An 11,268-nucleotide genomic window follows, 5' to 3' on the forward strand; every position below is an offset into this window, starting at 1 on the left:
CAGGGGGGAGTCTGCTTCTCCCTCTCCCTCTGCTGTTCTCTCCACTTTTGCTCTCTGATGCTCTCTCTCTCTACCAAATAAATAAATAAAATCTTTTTTTAAAAAGATTTTATTTATTTATTTGACAGACAGAGATCACAAGTAGGTGGAGAGGCAGACAAAGAGAGAGAGGGAAGCAGGCTCCCTGCTGAGCAGAGATCCTAGGACCCTGGGATCATGACCTGAGCTGAAGGCAGAGGCTTTAACCCACTGAGCCACCCAGGTGTGCCAATAAATAAAATCTTTAAAAAAAGTCCTGTGAATTATACAAGGTGGTAGTGTCTTCATGTAACCGAGGAGAAAAAGACCGAGGAAGTTAAGTGCCCAAGTGACAAAGTCCTGTCCTCCATTGTCATGGGGGCCCTGCTTCCATGCAGTCCTTTGTTTACCTTTGGGAAAATGCTGTGATGAAGTTATTCCTCTAGTCCATGTATGTTGTGCATCCACCGGAAGATGGGCATGGGGTGGGGTGGAGAGCTGCAAAGCTGGCCCCTGCCCTCAGGAATCTCGCAGCCCAACAGATGCTCTAGAGCCCAAGATGACCTCAACGGCCCCCAAACCCACCATCTTTATCCACTATTATCTTGCAGGCCTCATTATTAAACATGTTTTAATCCATGTGAGTGTTCACTTAAAAAAAACACCTTTATTTCTTTAAATTATAAAACTCATAAACATCACCATAGGATCCAATAATTCCACCCAAAAGAATTGAAATCAGGGTCTCCGAGAGATACTGGCACATGCGTGCTCACAGAGACATGATTCCCAACAGCCGAAAGGGGGAAGCAAGCCAAGTGTCCATCAACGGATGAACGGAGAAGTAAAATGGGTTTCATGGAATATTATTCAGCCTTAGAAAGGAAGAAAGTGTGGACACGTGCTATAACACGGATGAACCTTGTGGACATTATGCTGAGTGAAATAAACCAGTCCCAAAGACAAATGCTATATTACTCTACTTCTATGAGATGCTGACTATCGTCAAATTCATAGAGACAGAAAGTATAATGATGGTTGCCTGGGGGCGGGGCGGGGCGGGGTAGGGGGGGAGGGAATGGGGAGTTAGTGGTTCATGGGTGCAGTTTCAGTTTTGCAGAGCGAAGAAGTTCTAGAGATGGTTGTTGGTGATGGTTGCACAAGAGTGTGAATGTATTTGATACTGCTGAACTGTACACTTACAAATGATTAAGATGTATACTTTTAAAAACCCAAGCAGGATTTCTGATCCCTTCTTTTCCATTGTGTACTCACTCCTTGAGGGGTCACCGAGGGGTGCATAATCTGAGTGCATAGGCACTAGGGGCCCATGGCTGGGACTGAATTTCCATTCCACTCTTTACTGACTGTGACCACGGGCTTGAGACTTTACCTGCATGAATCTCGGTTTCTTCATGTGTAAATGGGTACACTATTATTGTCAGGACTTAAGAAGAAGAGTGGCAGGTGCTTGGCACCTAGGAAACAGACAACAAGGGCTGACTGTGGTTGTCCTTCTCTGGAAGGTTCCCCCATCACCTGTGCTCTCTGAGCAGACAGGGCTCAAGGAAGCCCACAGCAAGGGAGGGGAGGGAGGAGCTTCCAGGAGGTACTATGGTCACACTTGCCCTGTGTGTATCATCTTTCCATAGAGGGGCTAGCTAAGAACACGTGATTAAGAAGGCATTATCTTTATCTTTCCAGCAATCAGGAGAAGCTGTTATATACAGATGTCCTTTTCAAAACAGCAGACCCTCAGAGTGAAGACTCATCATGTAAACTTTTAGGAGGAGGTGACAGAGGAATCCAGAAAATACCAAGGACTCAGATTATGTGGATAGATAACCATAGGGGGCACCTGGGTGGCTCAGTGGGTTAAGCCTCTGCCTTTGGTTCAGGTCATGATCCCTGGGTCCTGGGATTGAACCCTGCGTAGTTACGCAGTCCCTGCTCAGTGGGGAGTCTGCTTCTCCCTCTCCCCCTTCCCCTACTCGTGTTCTCTCTCCTCTTCCAAGTAAGTAAATACAGTCTTAAAAAAGAAAAAAAAAGGTATGGGGGTAATGGAATAAGTGTACCACTTGGCATCAAGAAAACCGAGCCCAGCTTTTGTCTTAAGGCTTTGTGTAACCTTGAGTCATGCATACTATAAACTCTTCGACCCTCAGTTTCCTTGGCCCGAAAGTTGGCATCATATTGTGTATCATATAAGATTAGTATGAGGATTAAGGTAAAGCAGTACACAAATGTGTTTTGCCAACCAGAAAGCTATAAGCAGGTGCAGATGATGATTAGTGATTTTTTGTTACCAGCGGATTTGTGCCCACCTCCTGCCATAGGCCAATGCAGTAATGGAATCTTGTTTTGTTTTCCAGGAATGGAAATAACTTGCTTTTTTTGTTGTTGTTGTTCTTTGTGATATATAACCATTCTAAAAAATTAAGGCAAAATAAAAAAGTGCCAGTTTCCTTAATCTCAAGTGCTGTAGATATTTTTTCATTCTTACTTACTGATTTAAAGATATCTCAATATATTAAGTGAAAAAAAGGTTTCAAACATTTTTATAGCACGATCCTATTTATGGCTTAGGAAGTACTAATTAAGTATCAGTGATGAGAATAAACATACGAGACACTACATTAAGATCATATGATCTTTTGGGCTTTAATAATTCTGAAATTCTGTCAGTTATTTCTAAAGAGCCTTCCTGTATTTAGACTGGAATAGGGTTCTAGCGAGGACCTGGGTTCTACATGGGTCAGATGGGGTTAATACAGTGTAAATTCATGGTTTAAAAAGATTAAATTAGATAATACACAGTGATGTCACAGAGCAAGTCTTCAATAAATGTTAGTTGCTATTCTTGCCAATAATAATACACGAAAGTAATTTTGTTTGTCTGCGTCTGTCAAAGCACTAGCTGACTACCAGTGGATAATTGATCTGACTAACCTGTGATTACCTGAGATGAATAACAGAAGGTTTTAGGAACTAGGATTCCCAATTTACCAGGTGTGAAGGTAGAGCAGAAGAAAGGTAGAGCAGAAGAAAGGATGATGAAATGAAGACTCTTTGAAGGTCTGGAGTGGCAGATTTCTAACCTTGGAAGGTCAGGAGTGGTCCTGGGACTTCTAACTTGGGGTGACCCACTATGGCTTCCCTGGTCTAAACTTGAACCACTATCCCTGAAATTTCATGTGACTTCCTCTCCATCTCCCCATACAAAGCTGCTTGAGGGTTACCCCCAGATTGGCTCATGTGTGAGGAGGGAGTACATTTACCTCCTTCTGCTGATGACAGAAAATTTCTCATGTGAACCATGTCAAAATTTCAGAGCAAAAAAAGTTGGCCCATTTAATCGACTTCTAAAGTCTTTCCTACCACTGTCGGATAGAGGGATCATTAAATATTGTACACGCGACACTTGAGACCAAATAAGAGGGATACGTACTGGGTTTCTGAAGTTTAAAAGTTATTTTTTAAAACAGCATTTGCTCCCACAGGGCATTTTTTCTGTATCAGGGAAAAGCTGTTAAACACACACACACACACACACACACACACACACACACACCCTGCCAAGTTTTCAGTGAATGGTGTACTGGGACTTTAACCACAACAAAAAATGTGTCACCTGCTAGGTGGTCTTTGAGGTTTACTTTCTAAAAACTGTTTTGAGGAGCCGCCCAGTTTTGGTTTTGGTTTTTCCCCTCTGATCACTGCTCACTGACTAAGGACTTGAGGCTGTTTACCCGAGGGAGAGCTTTAGATATGGTTATTTGTGTGGCATTGTATCGGGGCCCTCAAATATTTGCCGGGAGCTTTGGTGGAAAATGTCTAGACCAGTGCAAACACTGCAGGCCCCAGAGAAATCCAAGAGGCTCAAAGGGACCATTCAAGAAGCCCCGCTCTGTCCTGCCGTCACTACCGGGAAGCCTTGGTCATGGAATCTTGGTCAGCCTGTGTGAGCCTGCGGACAAGACTGGAAAGGGTCCACGTTGTCGAGGAGAAGATCCCGATTTCACCCCCGCTGCTTCCGTTTTTCCTAACAGGGATGGGGCAAAGCCACAGGAGCACTGGCTTCCAGGCCTAGTTCTGCTCCTCACTTGCTGGGTCACTTGGGGAAGTCTGTGCCTTCTCTGAGCTCTGGTATTATTCTTTCTCAAAGCAACATGATCTCAAAGGTCCTTTTCTTCGGTCCTATCTGTCTGTTAAGAACCTCCTAGTTCCAGGGCTCCTGGGTGGCTCAGTGGGTTAAAGCCTCTGCCTTCGGCTCAGGTCATGATCCCAGGGTCCTGGGATCGAGCCCCGCATCGGCCTTTTTGCTCGGCAGGGAGCCTGCTTCCCCTCTCTCTCTGCCTACTTGTGATTTCTGTCTGTCAAATAAATAAACAAAAATCTTAAAAAACAAAACAAAAAAACCTCCTAGTTCCAAGACTTGAAAAGTTTCTTGAAAAGATTCTGAAACATGCCCAATGTCATATTTAGAGCAAGAGACTCCAAACCCATCTCCCCTTGGTTCCAGAGACTGGTCTCCTTGCACCTTCCCTCCGCCTCCGGGGCTAACGTTTTGCATTTTTCACAGCACATCTACACAGCCTGATTGGGAAGACGACTAGGTCAGAGCACGCTTGCTTTCGTGAGACGCCCCAAATCCCTTGGCTAGAGGGTGGCAAGTGTGTGGCTCAAAACTAGGTGTTCTGACTCAAAAGAAACCAGCGCTTTCCCCACCTCACGGTATTACTTGTACGTGTGGTGGTGGACCTGTTTTGTCAGAATTTTGGATATCACCTCCCCTCAAGGTGGGACAAGGCTGCCACATGTCTCTCCCCATCTTGCTGTGAATACACAGCTTCCCCTTTCCTTCCTCAACCTTGCTTTTCCTGCAATCTCTCCCAAGCCCATGAATGGTGATCCCATCTTCCGACCAGCTCATGCCCCAAACAAGAACTCATCCTTTTCTCTACTACCTTCATCTAATCCTTCAGCAAATCCTGCTGGCTCTTCCTTCAAAATAAACCCAGAATCTGATCGCTTCTTGGCACCTCCATCAACATCCTCTCGGTCACACGAGACAACTTTCACCTATCGTTGTCGTCTCTGGTCCTTCTGTTCCTGTCCTTGCTCCCTCCAGTCTATTCTTTGCTCAGCAGCCAGAGGCATTTTGTCAAATCAAAAGTAAGATCGTGTTCTTCTCTGCTGAGAAGTGTCTCAATGGCATCCCTTCTCCCTCTGTGCAAAAGCCCTACATGAAGTACTTGACTCCAGCCACAGGGTCTCCTCGCTGTTCCTGGAACATACCAGACACATTCCTGCCTCAGGACCTTTGCACTTGCTATTTGCTGCCTTGGGACACTCTTTCCCAGATGTTAGCACAGCTCACTCTTCATCTCCCTCAGGTCTCTACTGAGTTGTTGTCTGCTCTAGCATCTAGAGCAATGCCTGGCACTTAGTAGGTCTCAATGATGTTTTTTGAATGAATGAATGAAACTTCTCTGGTCCCTGACAGTATTTGAATTTCAGCCCCGCCAGGGCTCATCTTTTCGTGATCTGCAGAACAGATCATAGTTCCCCCAATCACCTTGCCATTCTTCTGAATTATGATTCATTTATCACTGCCTCTTCACCCAAAACCCAGCTCCTACCTAAAAAGTTCTCCAAAGAGGCTTGGGTGACATGCTGCAGTCATGGGGGCTGCTGACCTAACCCCACATTCCGTGAATTTATCAAAGGACATTGACTCCAGTGTCATCCTGGACTCTTCCAGAAGACAGTGCCTTCGTGTACCACATTCTCATTTTTAGGAACTGCCCAGTCACTGAAGGTCAACCTTCAGCTTATTGAGTATTAATTATATAGATGTGCGGGAAGTGCTCAGCCAGTAACAAAAGGATGAATCAGGGCAAAGGAGAAATCCCATTACAATGTCCCTCTTCTCCCCCTCTCTGAAGGTAAGTAAATACCTTTAAAGAGCCCCTGAATTTCTGGGTTGAAGAGAGGGCAGGAGCAAAGGAAGAAAGGCAAGACTGTTCATTTTGTAATTTGCAAGGAAAGAAGTTTGAGATATTTAACATATAATTGCCATTCAAAATTTCTTTATGGGTAAAGTTGCTGATTAAAAACAAAGCCAGTGCTCCTACTTTAAAACTGCCGTGCAAGGAGGGTCATGGTTCTCCAAGAACAATAGCAAAACCAACCAACCCCAGCCCTCCTGTCAAGGGATAGTCATGTTTGCCTCCATCTACCTGAAGAGTCCCAGACTGTCTCTGGAGACGTATGTCATCACGAAAGTTACCCGCCACTGAGAGGAAGAAGTGAAACTCACCTACTAGTCAAGCCCCAAGTCAACACTGTTGAATCAGGGGTGAGAACAGAGCAGGCAAATCTGGGAACAACCTTAGAAGTGGCATCAACGGCCCAGCTAGAGTGGGCCCCAGAGGTCATCTGGAGAGACCTCGGAGGTCTTGTGCACACGGACAATGCACACGGACAAGCTGAGGTTCAGAGAGGAGAAGGACTCCGGGTCACATGGAGAGTTGGTGACTGGAAAGGAGCCAGGGCTCTCCCACCGTGAGCCTCCACCAGGGGCTACGTCCAGGGTTCTCAAATGACCTTGTGACCTGTTGCTCACATACTCTCATTTTCCAGTTGAGGAAACAGAGACCAGTAAGGCAGAAAGAGCAATGAGGCCGAGGAGGGCTTAGGAGTCCAAGAAGATATTTAGAATGGACCTTTGCCCCTTCAGATTCTCTTGAGTTTATGTAAGTGGGACTTCCAGTTCTTTCTGTCTTCCTCGCCTTCAATGTCACAGTAACTTATACATCAGTTTCGTCTAGTCCTGGAAGAAATGGCCTTGTGAACTTGAAAAACAATTGCCTAAATGCACTGAACCAAGTTAGTTTCTTGTACTGTCCCTTCTGTTCCATGCCAGTGTCTCTGTCCAGAAGTGGGGTCAGTTAGGTCGGAGCAGGGGGCTGAGGTACACGGACTCCCCCAGAGCCACATTTTGGCAATGAGAAAAAAGGGACACCCAGGACATTCTCCTCAGAGCGGACAGTCCCCGTGTTCTGGGCATACAGCAGGTGCTTAACAAATGGCTATTGACTTGCCTCATTAGGGGCCGTGCTGGAAACCACAACTGACCAACAGAAGGGCTTCTCGATAGTCAGCTCCACTCTCCTATGTCCAGAATTATAGTCAGAATTGTGCAATGGTCAAGAGACATGGGTGTTTTGAGTCTTACTTTCAGGGCCTTGAGCTCTCATTGGGAAGTCAGTTCCATCGCATGTGATTCAAACTGAGCAAAATATAAGACATTTGGCACGTGAGACCGTGGGACCTCTGCAGGATTGTGGGAGCGGACGTCACAGCAATCTTTTCTCCATCACTATCCGGTAAAAATAATAGCTGCCTTTCTTTGACCAGTTATTGTACTTACTCCTCAGCATATGCAAAGCATTTGACAGGTAGTGTCTCATTTAATGGGCAAAACAACCCACCGGATTGGTACTAATATTACTCCCTTGCCCAGGGTCATGGAACTATAGTGTAGAGGCAGAATTTGAACCCAGGTCCATCTTGCCCATGCTCGGTCTTCTGCCCCACGCTAGGCCTCCGTGTGTAAGAGGTTTCTTGAAATATTATGCCTCCAAGACCTTTTAAACTCCCCTCATCCCAGGCGACCATGTGTGGCCCAGTCCAGCTGTTCTCTAACTCACCTAATGGGGTCCAGATGAGTGAGAAAGAAAGGGGAACTGCTCGTAACCTGTGACCCATTTGCTTCCACCCCAGCTGGGAGGGAGTGTCACAAGCAAACCCTGTCACAACATTATCAGTCAGGTCGAATAAGTTGAGAACCCCTGTTCGTGGTCACCCCGTTGCCCTGTTCCCACTTTGCCCAAGCTCTGCGTGCTTTCCTGTGTTTGATCTTGCTTTCCTGAAACCTGTCTTAAATGACAGGGACAAAAATCACCTCTAAAGCTTGAGGAGCTAACCCGCCTCGATGTATCAGGAGTCTCCTGAGTTCTGAGTTCTTCAGGGTACTCCCAGTACCTAATGCCTTTATTTTGTCTTAAGCGGGGTGGGGGTAGGGGGTTCAGACTTGGTGGGTGCGCAGTCGCTGCTCCACCTTGTGGTTATTCCTAGGAACTGCATCCCTCCTTCCTGTTCCCTAGGCGTTGAGGACAACCAGCCTTCTTCCCATAGGTGCTCGGTTTCCAATCCACCCCTCCACTCCCGCTCTTACACTCGCTCAGACAGTCTTCCAGTTTCATGTGGAGGTCTACAACCACAATTACCATCAACCCCACGCCGCTGCTGCTACGACTGTTACTAAGGCTTGCGGTGTGCTTCACTCAGGGGATATTATTTCAACTGTCTCATTTAATTCTCCCAACAACCCTTGAAGTGGGAAATATCGCAATCCCTATTTTACAGACTAAGCCTTGGTGGTTTCCCTGATCGGTCAGAATTCCCACTGCTTCGTAAGAAGCAAGTCAGGACGTGAATCCAGATCGTCTGACCCCAGAGCCCATGCCCTTGACCACTCTGCTAAATGGTTGTCCAGCGAAAGGAGGTAATGTTGGCTTTGGAGTCAGGGAGAGCTGGGTAACCAGGCGAGTTAGTCTCATCTGTAAAATGAAGTGTCCAGTCGCATGTATAGGATTCCTTTAGGATCACATGAGTATAGGAAACATGTAACAGAGAAGCTGCCATAATTCACCGGACTCCCAGGGAGCCTAACAGACCTTCCATCTTGTGACTCTTCTCCCATAGCCAACAACAGGTGCTTTGCATATATTTGTAGCATGACCCACTCTCCACTCAGGCCCCCATATAAACTCCCTGCTAATCACTTATTTGTTTGTTCACTTGTCTATCGCATGATCATGAAGCACCTTGCTATATGCCAGGTATCACGCTCGGACCCTGGGGGATTGGAGGGTGAGGAGAGCCCTTGCAAAATGTACCCGGGTGGCATTTTCCATGTGCAGACTCTTGGGCGTGCAAGGAGCAGTGTGGACAAGCAAGGCACCTAGCATCTAGTGAGCTTGCAAAGAAAAGCGAAACAAGGACATCAACAACTAGGCACAACAAAGATTAACGTCTTAAGAGATCGGAGAATGGATAAGCGAAAGAGAGAGAACTCCTATCAGAGAAAGAGAAATCCCACTGGCGGGCCGATCAGGCAGAGTGTAGTAGGAGCACCGATAGGAAGGAAAAGGCAATAGCCGCAGGTAGCTGCTGGAGGGGCATGACAGGTCATCAGTGCCTTGTCCTGGAGGCACCAAGTCTTTCACAGTACTTTCACTGGAGAAGGGGACATTCAAAGTTCCTTTAGGACCAAGAAGGGACAGATGAGTAACCAAAGGGAAGCTGCTTCCCCTACATGCCAGGCACTGTGCTAGACCGCACTCTTCATTAGAAGGTAAACCAGCAGTATCTACCGTGGGAGTCAATCGGTTAAAACAAGAGGAGCTCTGCTCAAGGCATATATATGGGAAACCCTCCGTGCATGTGAGTTACCCAGCATTCTTTCATGCAGAGGGGCCGAGGGCAGTGCTGAGGACACACTGGTGCCCCAAACAGATGCAGCTATTAGGCTTCCTCTGTTCCCAAGACCTGCTGGAATTCCGGCCACCATACCCCGAACCTGTAAGTCAAGTGGGTGTTTCATGAGCTTATGAATTTTTATAAGATTCTATTTTTGCAATTTCGTGCAACGCTCCAGTGCCATGGGACACGTCAGCTCCTGACCTTTCAGTCGGCAGGGCACTTCCCATCAACAGAGCCATAAAAGCCCACCGGTTTTCTCCTTGGCATGTGAATTTGTTTGGTGCTCTCCCTCTGTCCTTCACCATTTGAATAGTGATGTCATATTCCAATAGCCTCTCACCTTTGCTGAAAAAGACCTACCGGTGATTCCCTCCTAGGTGCTCAGCAATCCCCAGGGGGGAAGTTGTGGTTTCCAGCACGGAGCAGGCATCATGAAACCGAGAGAGCTGGCGGGTGGGGAGGAGGAACGGGGAAGGGGGAGTCACCCAGAGGTAGAGGAGAGAGAAAAACAGCCCTGTGCGCTCGTTTAACCTCAAGTCAGTGGCCAAGGCAGGTTTTTTTTTTGTTTTTGTTTTTGTTTTTTACATTTTTTATTTCTGAGGCCTGTTTTTAAGACATTGGTGTAACATTCAAGGAAATAGAGCTAGAATAAAGCCCCCACCCATATTTCCCCCTGAATCTAGGCCCAGAGATTTGTCTCTGGGACTGCTTTCAATTTTTACAATATTCTAATGGAAATTATAATCACACTGTGGATTTTAATTTGAAGTGCCCCTCTTTTCCCCTTAATGTTGTTTCAGGAAGGCCTTTCCTGCAGGGCTGCATCGTCTTCATGCTTCTCATGGGGACTCTTGCATCTTGGCTCATTCCTGAGCCTCGCCGCTCCAGGGGTCTTGGTCCTTAGCAATCCTAGGGATGAGTGGGACAGTCACAAAGTCTTTGGTTCAAGCCTTGGATCTGCCGTGTGCTAGCCATGTGACCTGGATTCAGTTCCCGCCTTGTGCTCTGAGCCTCAGTTTCCCCCTGGTGCACAGCCACTGTGAGGTTTTAGAAGCATGTTGAGACCTGTCAGAGAATTTCTTCAACAAAAGGCAGCTGTCAGTAGAGAACTATTGTTGGGTAACTCTAACGCTATGAGGAACATCAGTTACAAAGGTCCTTCTCCTTTTGACTTCTCTTTTGGGGAAGAGTCCCAGGAGTGAGATTAGTTGTCCCAAGGGTATCAACATTTCTGTGGCTTTTGATGTGCGATGCCCACTGGCCTTCTAAGAATGCTGATATCAGTTCATGTGGTTATTGGCCATGTAACCCGTTTTTGACACAAAGCTAGCAGCCAAGGGAAGTCTGGGACAAGTAATGTTAGTCCTGTAGTTCGGCAATAATCAGGTTCTTTAAGGAACCAAAATGCAGCAGTCAGTTGGTGGAATTTGGATAATGGAAGTCAGGAATTTTCTAGGTGGTATGGGACTGAGGCGGGACCTAGTTCCAGACTAACCAAAGGCAGATAGTTGCCATCTGGGGTGTTCCTTAAAGCTTGGGCTTGGGGAAAGCTCAAAGTACTCAATAGCAAAATGTGACTCTTCCCAAATTTATTTCTAGTTTAAAGAATCACGAAAATGAAATTTCTGCTGAAATCTTGCATGGATGACTAATGTTGCTAGTTCTTGGGAAGTTTGTTAAATTGTTAAAAATTAGTGG

Source organism: Mustela putorius, unplaced genomic scaffold, assembly GCF_011764305.1.
Source record: "Mustela putorius furo isolate JIRA1106 unplaced genomic scaffold, ASM1176430v1.1 tig00003962_pilon_pilon_pilon, whole genome shotgun sequence".
Taxonomy (NCBI): domain Eukaryota; kingdom Metazoa; phylum Chordata; class Mammalia; order Carnivora; family Mustelidae; genus Mustela; species Mustela putorius.